The sequence below is a fragment of the Chrysochloris asiatica genome, unplaced genomic scaffold (genome assembly GCF_000296735.1).
Source record: "Chrysochloris asiatica unplaced genomic scaffold, ChrAsi1.0 scaffold00047, whole genome shotgun sequence".
In the NCBI taxonomy this organism is placed as follows: Eukaryota; Metazoa; Chordata; class Mammalia; order Afrosoricida; family Chrysochloridae; genus Chrysochloris; species Chrysochloris asiatica.
In genome coordinates this window covers 7,961,057-7,971,003 of record NW_006408565.1, presented here as the reverse complement: position 1 = coordinate 7,971,003, position 9,947 = coordinate 7,961,057, and positions in this window count along the sequence as shown.

The following is a 9,947-nucleotide window of genomic DNA, read 5'->3' as shown; positions in this document are numbered from 1 at the left end:
ACGGGAGTAGAAAGCCTCATCTTTCTCCCGCAGAGCAGCTGGTAGTTTCGAACCGCTGACCTTAAGGTTCGCAGCCCGATTCGTAACCACTACGCTACCATTTTAGGTAGCCAATGTCTAAGTTGCCCATCCTATCTACCCAGTATACAGAGGGGATAGCGTTGATACTTGATGTGAAGACTCATTCCCTCTCTCTTGGTATTTTGAGTTACTACATCTATGAGTATAGGTCAAGTTCATCAAATTGTAGCAATTTACCCTCATTTCCTTTATCAAAAATTGTTGTTTTCACAGAGTAGACAGGGATGGGCAATATGGACATTGGCTACCCAAAATGGGGGTGGGGGCTAAAAAGGCAAGAAGTGACTGGCTTACAAGCTTTTAAAAGGGTACCTAGATTCAGAGGGTGTGGGGGAAGGTAGAATCTCCACTGAGTAGTATCTAATCTGTCAGGGTGGGGGCTGATGAAATGAAATGCAGATAGGTCTCTTGTGATACAATAGTGAATAATTGTTATCAGGACTGATTGTGAGGGTTGGAAATGTAAAGATAGATATTTTGTAGCAAGGATGGAAGCGATTAACTTTGCAGTCTAGGAGCAGAGGTCCCTGGGACCATCAATGGAGAAGAGCAGAGAGCAGGACTCTACCCAGAGAAGCAGTGACGCCATAGATGGAGGCAGAGATGATGATGTGGAGAGATGGAGCAGCTGGAGACTTTAGAACCAGCAAGGGAGAGGGGCTGTGTGCTGATGTCCAGGGTGCAGGCTTGTAGTGTATACCGTTTGGTTGGATGATGATGCATGGAGGGGATTGTAACCATGGCAATGAAATGATATACAATAGAATGAAGGTAAAACTAATGTTCTCCCATGTAAACTATCACATAATTCACAATAAAACATTTTTTAAAATAGTTGTTTTTTTGTAATCTTCCTCTATTGAGTTCTGATTATCAAGCCATCAAGGCTAGGTCAAATGGGTACTATCTGCAAGTTTGAGTGTTCTTGTGCGTCGTCCCTCACTTCTTATCAGCTGGATGCTTCACTCTCAGCTATAGACCTCTGTGGCTATGTCCTTGTCCGTGGGCTCAAGTGTCCCCAGGTCTCACCACACTTTGGACCAACCAGCCCTTCCTCTTCTCTCGCTCATCTCCAGGTCAACGGGAGTCTATGGAACATGGTTGAACTCAGCCCATTTCTTTATTGCTGCCTTTCCCTGCTCTTCCACTCACCAGTAGACCAACATGGTCACCAGCAAGCTTACATGCCTGGTCATACTCATGAGCTTATAAGAATCCAGTTGCTACTCACCAAAGTAACATTTATAATATTGTATTTATGGGTTATGTTATGCCAATTAATGATGGTGTCCCCCGAGACTATGGTCCTGAACCTCCAGGTCTAGCAAATCATTGTCTCAAGGTTTCTGCTACGTTTGAGAAGTTTTCACAATTTTGTCCTACGTGTCTTCCATCATATTCATGACTATAGTTACAAGAAACATAATTTGTTGTTGTTGTTAGGTGCCATCGATCCAGTACTGACTCATTTCCATGAGCTTTTTGAATACCCTCGTATTTTCCTCCAGGGTAAGGGAGATGCCCCGGTTTAGGAAAGAGCTTAAAGCTAGACAAATAGCTTAATAGGTGATAGGGAAAATGAGTCAAGAGCTTGTAGGCTAAGGTGAGAACTTGGAACTTTATTCAGTGTACAGTGGGAAATCATTGGAAGTTTAATCAGAGAAATGAAAAGATTTTGCTTTTAACATGACTCTGGTAGATTATAGGAGCCACATCTGGGCTTCCCACCACTTACACATCGCATCTGGGCTTCACATGACAGCGTAAGAGCTGTTTATGTGATGCTCTTCTCTAGTAGCTTCTACCTTGCAGAAAGCATAGCCCTCCATATATTACTATGCAAGAAAATAAAATGTCTCTCTCTCTCTCTCTATATATATATATGTTGTTGTTGTTGTTAAGTGCTGTTGAGTCAGTTCCGACCCATAGCGACCCTGTACAGGGTTTCCGAGGCTGTAAATCTTTATGGGAGCAGAATGCCTCATCTTTCTCCCACGGAACAGCTAGTAGTTTCAAACCGCTGACCTTAAGGTTTGCAGCCCGATTCGTAACCACTACGCTACCAGAGCCCTCCATATATTACTATGCAAGAAAACAAAATATCTATATATATACACATAGAAAACATTTTGGCAAGGTAAACATTAAGCTGCTAATAATTTGGGGAAGCATTTTTACATTTTCCATGTTTCAATTTCATTACAATTAAATTATATTGTTTATATTAAAGGTGTAATATCTGTGAATAATTCTATCTATATTCCATTCTGTTGTTGTTGTTGTTGTCAGGTGCCATCAAGTCGGAACCGACTCATAGCGACCCCATGCACAGCAGAACAAAACAATGTCCGATCCTGGGCCAACCTCACTACCGCTGCCACACTTGAGTGCATCAATGATGCCACCTGTCTGATCCATCTCGTTGGGGGTCTTCCTCTTTTTCTCTGACCCTCCACCCTACCCAGCATGACATCCTTCTCCAGCGATTGTTTCCTCCGGACAATATGTCCAAAGTAGGAGAGACGAAGTTTAGCCATCCTGGCCTCCAAGGAGCACTCTGGCTGCACTTCCTCCAAAACAGATTTATTGGTTCTTTTGGCAGTCCATGGCACTTTCAGTACTCTCCTCCAACACCAATATTCCATTCTAGAATAGACTAAATTTAAACTATAGGGATAGAGAAGAGATCATTGGTTGCCAGCAATTAGGAATAGGGGTTGTTGTTAAGTGTTGTAAAGTTGATTCCAACTCATAGTAACTCTGTATAGGGTTTCCAAGGAGCAGCTAGTGGGTTTGAACTGCCAACTTTGTGGTGCACAATCCAGTGCTGATTCTACAGGGCCACACCAGGAGTCCTAGGAATGGGGGGGGGGGGTTATAAAGAGGCACAAAAGAAAATTTTGGGGTGATAGAAATGTCTGGTATTTTTTTTGTGGTAGTAGGTTCACAGGGAGCCCAGTGACACAAACGGTTAATCTCTTGGATGCTAACTGACAGGTGGACGATTCAAACCCACCCAGTGGCTTCAAGCTAGAAAGACCTGGCGATTTGCTTCCGTGAAGATTGTTAAGTGCCATAGAGTAGGTTCCGACTTACAGAGAACCTTTATAGGTTTTCCAAGGCTGCAAATCTTTCCAGGAGCAGAAAGCTTCATCTTGCTCAGTCTGTGAAGATTACAGCTGAGAAAACCTGATTGGGCAGTTCTACCGGTGGGCACTTTGGGTGAGTGCGCTAGACTGGCAAAGCCATTTGAACTGCAAGGTCAGTGATTCAAGTTCACCAGCTGCTCCTCGGAAACCCTATACAGGGTCGCTACAGGTCGGAATCAACTCGACGGCACTTAACAACACTGTTACATGGGTAACGGAGTCGGAATCATATCAACTCCATGGCACACGACAGTAAAAGTAGGTATTAACTGTATGCATTCGTTAAAACACATTATCTGAAACTGAATCCATTGCATTGTAGTTGATTCCAATGTAGAACTGCCCAAAGGATTTCCAAGGCTGTAAATCTGTGGATTCTAACCACAGACCTTTCCATTTAATCATTAGTGCTGCCAAGGTTCCATTCACTGTGGTGGTGGTGGTGGTGACGTGCCCTGGGACCAGAACCGACTCGGTAGCACCACCACCAACAGCACTTGCCCCGGGTGCCCAGGGGGCGCTGGGTGAGAGCCCCTGGTGGGAGAGTGAGCGCTCCCAAAGGGCGAGGCACCGCGCAAACAATCCTTGCTCCGCAGCGGAGAAACTGTTTTTTCTGTGACCCAGCAGCTTGCAGTGGAGCGGAAGACAGAAAACAGACTTCCCAGAGTCACAGCCTTCCAGCGCGTCACTGTTACGTCACACAGCCGCTCTTCCCGGCCACGCCCTCTGAACCCGCCTTTATCTTCCCAGGAAGCGGTGCGCATATTTGCATATTAATTCGTCCATGTCTTCTAAATAAAAAATTGAAGGGATAAATCCTATATTCTTCTTGTGAAGCGACCCATTCGGCACAGAAGTGTTTGTAACTTTTCTCAGTTTTAGGAACATGGAATAGGAGATTGCTTTTTTTTTTTTTAATCACCCGAACCATACGATGGATTCCCTAACACTGCCACTCTACTTTTAGCACTTGTCAAGACAAAAAAGGGCTTCTGTCGTGAAGTGGCACACGTAGGGCATCTCTATTGCTCTACGTGCGGAATCGACATCAAGAGATTTCGGAAGCGTAATTTTTGTTAGCTGGGCAGCTGGTGATCGTTGGTCTCGGCGCCCTAATTACGTAATGAATGAGAGATTTTGTAGCTATTCTGTTTTGTTGTTTCTCTGTGTTGTAATCCTTATCCGCAGGTTGAGTTTTGTTTTGCTTTTTTGAAATGAGTTGAATACTTTTTAGGTTAAGCCAAACGCAGTCTTGCTTGTTGTTTTGAAGTGCCGTTGAGTCGATTACAACCCACAGCAACCGTGTAAAGGGTTTCCAAAGAGCAGCTGGTGAGCTTGAACCACTGACGTTCAAGTTCAAATGACTTTGCAAGTCTTGACACCATAACCCACGGCACCACACCAGGACTCTACTGCTGTTTGTTGGTGAGTGCCGTCGAGTCAATTCCGACCCATAGCGACCCTGGATAGGGTTTCCAGGAGCAGCTGGTGAGCTTGAAGCGCCGGCCTTGCAGTTCAAACGTTTTTGCAGTCTGGCACATTAACCCACAGCGCCACACCAGGACTGTTTGTTGTTGTTGTTGTCAGGTGCCATCGACTCGGAACCGACTCATAGCGACCCCATGCACAGCAGAACGAAACAATGTCCGATCCTGGACCAACCTCACTACCGCTGCTACACTTGAGTCCATCAATGATGACACCTGGCTGATCCATCTCGTTGGGGGTCTTCCTCTTTTTCTCTGACCCTCCACCTTACCCAGCATGACATCCTTCTCCAACGATTGTTTCCTCCGGACAATATGTCCAAAGTAGGAGAGACGAAGTTTAGCCATCCTGGCCTCTAAGGAGCACTCTGGCTGCACTTCTTCCAAAACAGATTTATTGGTTCTTTTGGCAGTCCATGGCACTTTCAGTATTCTCCTCCAACACCACAACTCAAAGGCATCAATTCTTCTACGATCCTCCTTATTCACTGTCCAGCTTTCGCATCCATATGAGGCTATTGAAAACACAATGGCCTGGGTCAGGCGCACCCTAGTCCTCAAGCTGACATCTCTACTCTTCAACACTTTAAAAAGTTCCTGTGCAGCAGATTTGCCCAGTGCAATACGTCGTCTGATCTCTTGACTGCTACTTCTGCGAGTGTTGATAGTTGATCCAAGAAGAATGAAGTCCTTGACAACTTCAATCTTTTCTTCATTGATAAGAATGTTGTTTATTGGTCCAGTGGTGAGGATTTTTGTTTTCTTGACATTGAGATGTAATCCATATAGAAGGCTGTGCTCTTTGATCTTCATCAGTAAATGTTTTAAGTCCTCTTCACTTTCAGCAATCAAGGTTGTATTATCTGCATATCGCAGGTTGTTAATGAGTCTTCCTCCAATCCTGATGCCACGTTTTTCTTCATAGAACCCAGCTTCTCGGATTATTTGCTCAGCATACAGGTTGAATAAGTACAGGACAACATGTTTAGTGACTTAAAACTGCTGCCTAAAGGAGCTCTGGTAGCGTAGTGGTTACGAATCGGACTGCGACCTTAAGGTCAGCAGTTCGTAACTACCAACCGCTCCGCAGGAGAAAAATGAGGTTTCTGCTCCCGTAAAGATTTACAGCCTCAGAAACCCTGTACAGGGTCGCTATGGGTCGGAACCGACTCGACGGCACTTAACAACAACAAAAGTTTCTGAGGCTTGTCTTTATGGCAAAAAACCTTATCTTTCTCTTTCTGGTAGTTTTCAGCGTATAAGTAGTTCCTTATTTGTTGTTACTGCTGACTCGGTACCGACTCATTTTGTTGTTAAAGGCCTGGATTCAGTACGACCATACTAATACTATCTAGACACAACAGAAACACTATGCTTGAGCCCATCGCTGCCGCCACTGTGCCAATCCATCTCGTTGGGAGTCTTCCTCTTTTTCTCCAACCTTCCACTTTACCAAACATAATATCCTTTTCCAGTAACTGGTTCCTCCTGACAATATGTCCAAATTATGAGATGAATTCTGGCCATTCTGGCTTCCAAGGAGCATTGTGGTCCTGGCTGAACTTCTTCCAACTCATATGAGTTCCAACTCATAATGACCCTGCATAGTTTCCGAGGAGAGGCTGGTGAGCTCGAACCGCCGATCTTACAGTCCAAACCGATCTTACAGTCCAAACCGATAACGCATTCACCCACAGTGTCAGACCAGGACTCCAAATCTTTGTAAGGGAACAGAAAACTTCATATTTCACCTGTGGAATGCCTGGTGGATTTGAACTGGCACCTTTGTGATTGTTGTTGTTGTTATGTGCCATGGAGTCGGGTCCGACTCATAGTGACCCTACACAGGGTTTCCGAGGCTGTAAATCTTTACGGGAGCAGACCGCCTCATCTTTCTCCTGCGGAGCAGCTGGTAGTTTCGAACCGTTGACCTTGCGGCTCGCAGCCCGATTCGTAACCACTACGCTACCAGAGCTCCTTAGTTTTTAAGTGTCATCAGTCCGTTCGGACTCTTAGTGACTCTTTATAGAGTTTCCAATGAGCAGCTGGTGGGTTTGAACCACTGATCTTGTTAGCAGTCCATTGCTTATCCTACAGTCCACACCATCCTTCACCTTTTGCTGTTGTTAGGTGCTGTTGAGGCAGTTCTGATTCATAGGGACCCTGTGTATAACAGAAGGAAACTATGCTGTGTCCTTTGTCAGCCTCATAATTGTTATGTTTGACCCCATTGTTGTGCCACTGGATCAATTCATCTTGTTGGGAGGTCTTCCTCTTTTTTGTTGATCCTTCACTTTTCCAAGTCCCTCCTGATGTTGGTTCCAAAGAACATGAGACAGTCTCTCACCATCCTCACTTTTAAGGGATATTTCTTCCAAGACAGATTTGATTGTTCTTTTGGTAGTGCATAGTACTTTTTTGCCAACACCATAATTCAAATGCATTGATTCTTCTATGGCCTTCCTTATTCATTGTCAACTTTCACGTGTATATGAGGCAACTGAAAATACATGACTTGGGTCAGGCACATTTTACTTAGTCTGATATCTTTGACTTATTCTGGTATTTTTTAAATAAGTCGTTTGCAGCAGATTTGCCTAATGCAATATGTCGGTTGACTTCTGCTTCCATGAGCATTGATTGTGTATTCAAGCAAATTGAAGTCTTTGGCAATTTCAATCTTTTCTCCATTTATCATGATGTTATTAATTGGTCCAGTTGTAACGATTTTTGGTTTTTGTCCGTTGAGGTATAATCCATACTGAATGAAGGCTGTGGTCTTTGATTTTTATCAGTAAGTATTTAAAATTTTCTTTACTTTCAGCAAGCAAGGTTATGTAATCTGCATATTACAGGTTGCTAATGATTCTTCCTAAGGAGCGCTGGTAGTGTCATGGTTACGAATTGGGCTGCTAATCTCACGGTCAGCAGTTTGAAACTACCAGCTATTCCGCAGGAGAAAGATGAGGCTTTCTGCTCCCGTAAAGATTTACAGCCTCGGAAAATCCTGGGGACTCTTGGGCCCAGATTCAGTGACATAGCCACAGAGGACTAGAGTGGAGAGTGAAATGTCCAGATGATAAGAAGAGAGGCATATGCATAAGAACATCCACACTTGCAGATAATTCCCACTTGACCTGGCTTCAATGACTGGATGATCAGAACTCAACTAGAAGAAAGAAGAGGAAAAAAACAGCAATCTGCTACAATTTGGTGAACTTGACATACACCTCTTGATGCAGTAGCTCAAAAGAGGGAACAAATCTTTACAGCAAGGATCATTCCCACCCCCTCCATAAACAGAGTAGACAGGGATGGGCAATTTGGACATTGGCTATCCAAAATGGGGTGTCTACAAAGGCAAGAAGTGACTGGCTTACAAACTTTCAAGAGGGAACCTAGATCCAGAGAACGTGGAGGAAGGTAGAATCTCCACTGAGTAGTATCCAATCTGTTTAGGCGGGGCTGATGAAATGAAATGCAGACAGGTCTCAATAGTGAATAATTGTTATCAGGACTGACTGTGAGGGTTGGAAATGTAAAGGTAGACATTTTATAGCAAGGAGGGGAGTGATTAACTTCTCAGTCTAGGAGCAGAGGTCCCTGGGAGCATCAAGGGAGAAGAGCGGAGAGCGGGACCCTACCCAGAGAAGCAGTGATGCCTGAGATGGAGGCAGAGACGATGACATGCAGAGATGGAGCAGCTGTGGACTTTAGACCCAGAGAGGGAGAGAGACTGTGTGCTGACGACTGGGGACAGCCTGGTAGTGTATACCCTTTGGTTGGTTGATGATGCATGGAGGGGATTGTAACCATAGCAATGAAATGACATACAATAGGATGAATGTAAAGCTAATGCTCTTCCATTTAAACTATCACATAATTCACAATAAAACATTAAAAAAAAAAAAAAAAGATTTACAGCCTCAGAAACCCTGTACAGGGTCGCGATTAGTCAGAACCGACTCCACAGTATTTAACAACAACAACACACTAGTATGGCCTCATTAAAAAAAAAAAAAAAAGATTTACAGCCTCAGAAACCCTGTACAGGGTCGCGATTAGTCAGAACCGACTCCACAGCACATAACAACAACAATGACTCTTCCTCTAATTCTGATGCTATGTTCTTTATATAATCCAGCATCTCAGATTATTTGCTCAGCATATTGATAGGACTCCTGGTGTGGCACTGTAGGATCAGCACTGGACTGTGAAGCCCACAAGGTCGGCAGTTGAAACCCAACAGTAGTTCCTAGGAAATCCTATAAGGACTCGTTATCAGTTGGAACGAACTGGATGGCACTTAACAACAACATAGATTGAATAAGTATGATGAAAGAATACAACCCTGACGTATACCTTTCCTGATTTTAAACCATTCAGTAGGTCCTTATTTTGTTGTAATGACTGCCTCTTGGTCTATGTACAGGTTCCTCATGAGCACAGTTGAGTATTCTGGAATACCCATTCTGCACAATGCTATCCATAGTTTGTTATGATCCACACAGTCCAATGCCTTGCATAATTAATCAAGTACAATTAAATATCTTTCTGGTATTCTCTGTCTTCAGCCAAGATCCATTTGACATCAGGAATGATATCCCTAGCTCCACATCCTCTTCTGAATCTGGCTTGAATTTCTGGCAACTTCCTGTTCATGTCCAGCTGCAACCTATTTTTAATTCTCACAGCAAAATTTTACTTGCATGTGATATTAATGTTGTTGTTAGGTGCCATCGAATCGGTAGCGATTCATAGCAACCCATGCACAACAGAATGAAACAATGCTCAGTCCTGCACCAACCTCACAAATCATTGCTACATTTGTGTCCATCACTGCTGCCACTGTGCCAATCCATCTCATTGGGGGTCTTCCTCTTTTTCTCTGACTTTCAATTTTACCAAACATGATATTCTTCTCTAGGAACTTGTCCGTCCTGAGAACATGTCCAAAGTATGAGAGACAAAGTCTCATCATCCTGGCTTCCAGGGAGCATTTTGGCTGTACTTCTAACAAAAATTGATTTGTTCTTTTGGCAGCCCATGGCACTTTCAATATTTTCCTCCAACACCATAACTCAAAGGCATCAATTCTTCTACGGTCTTCCTTATTCACTGTCCAGCTTCCGCATGCATATGAGGTTATTGAAAATACCATGGCTTGGGTAAGGTGCACCTTAGTCCCCAACCTGATATTTTTGCTCTTGAGCACTTTCAAGAGGTCTTG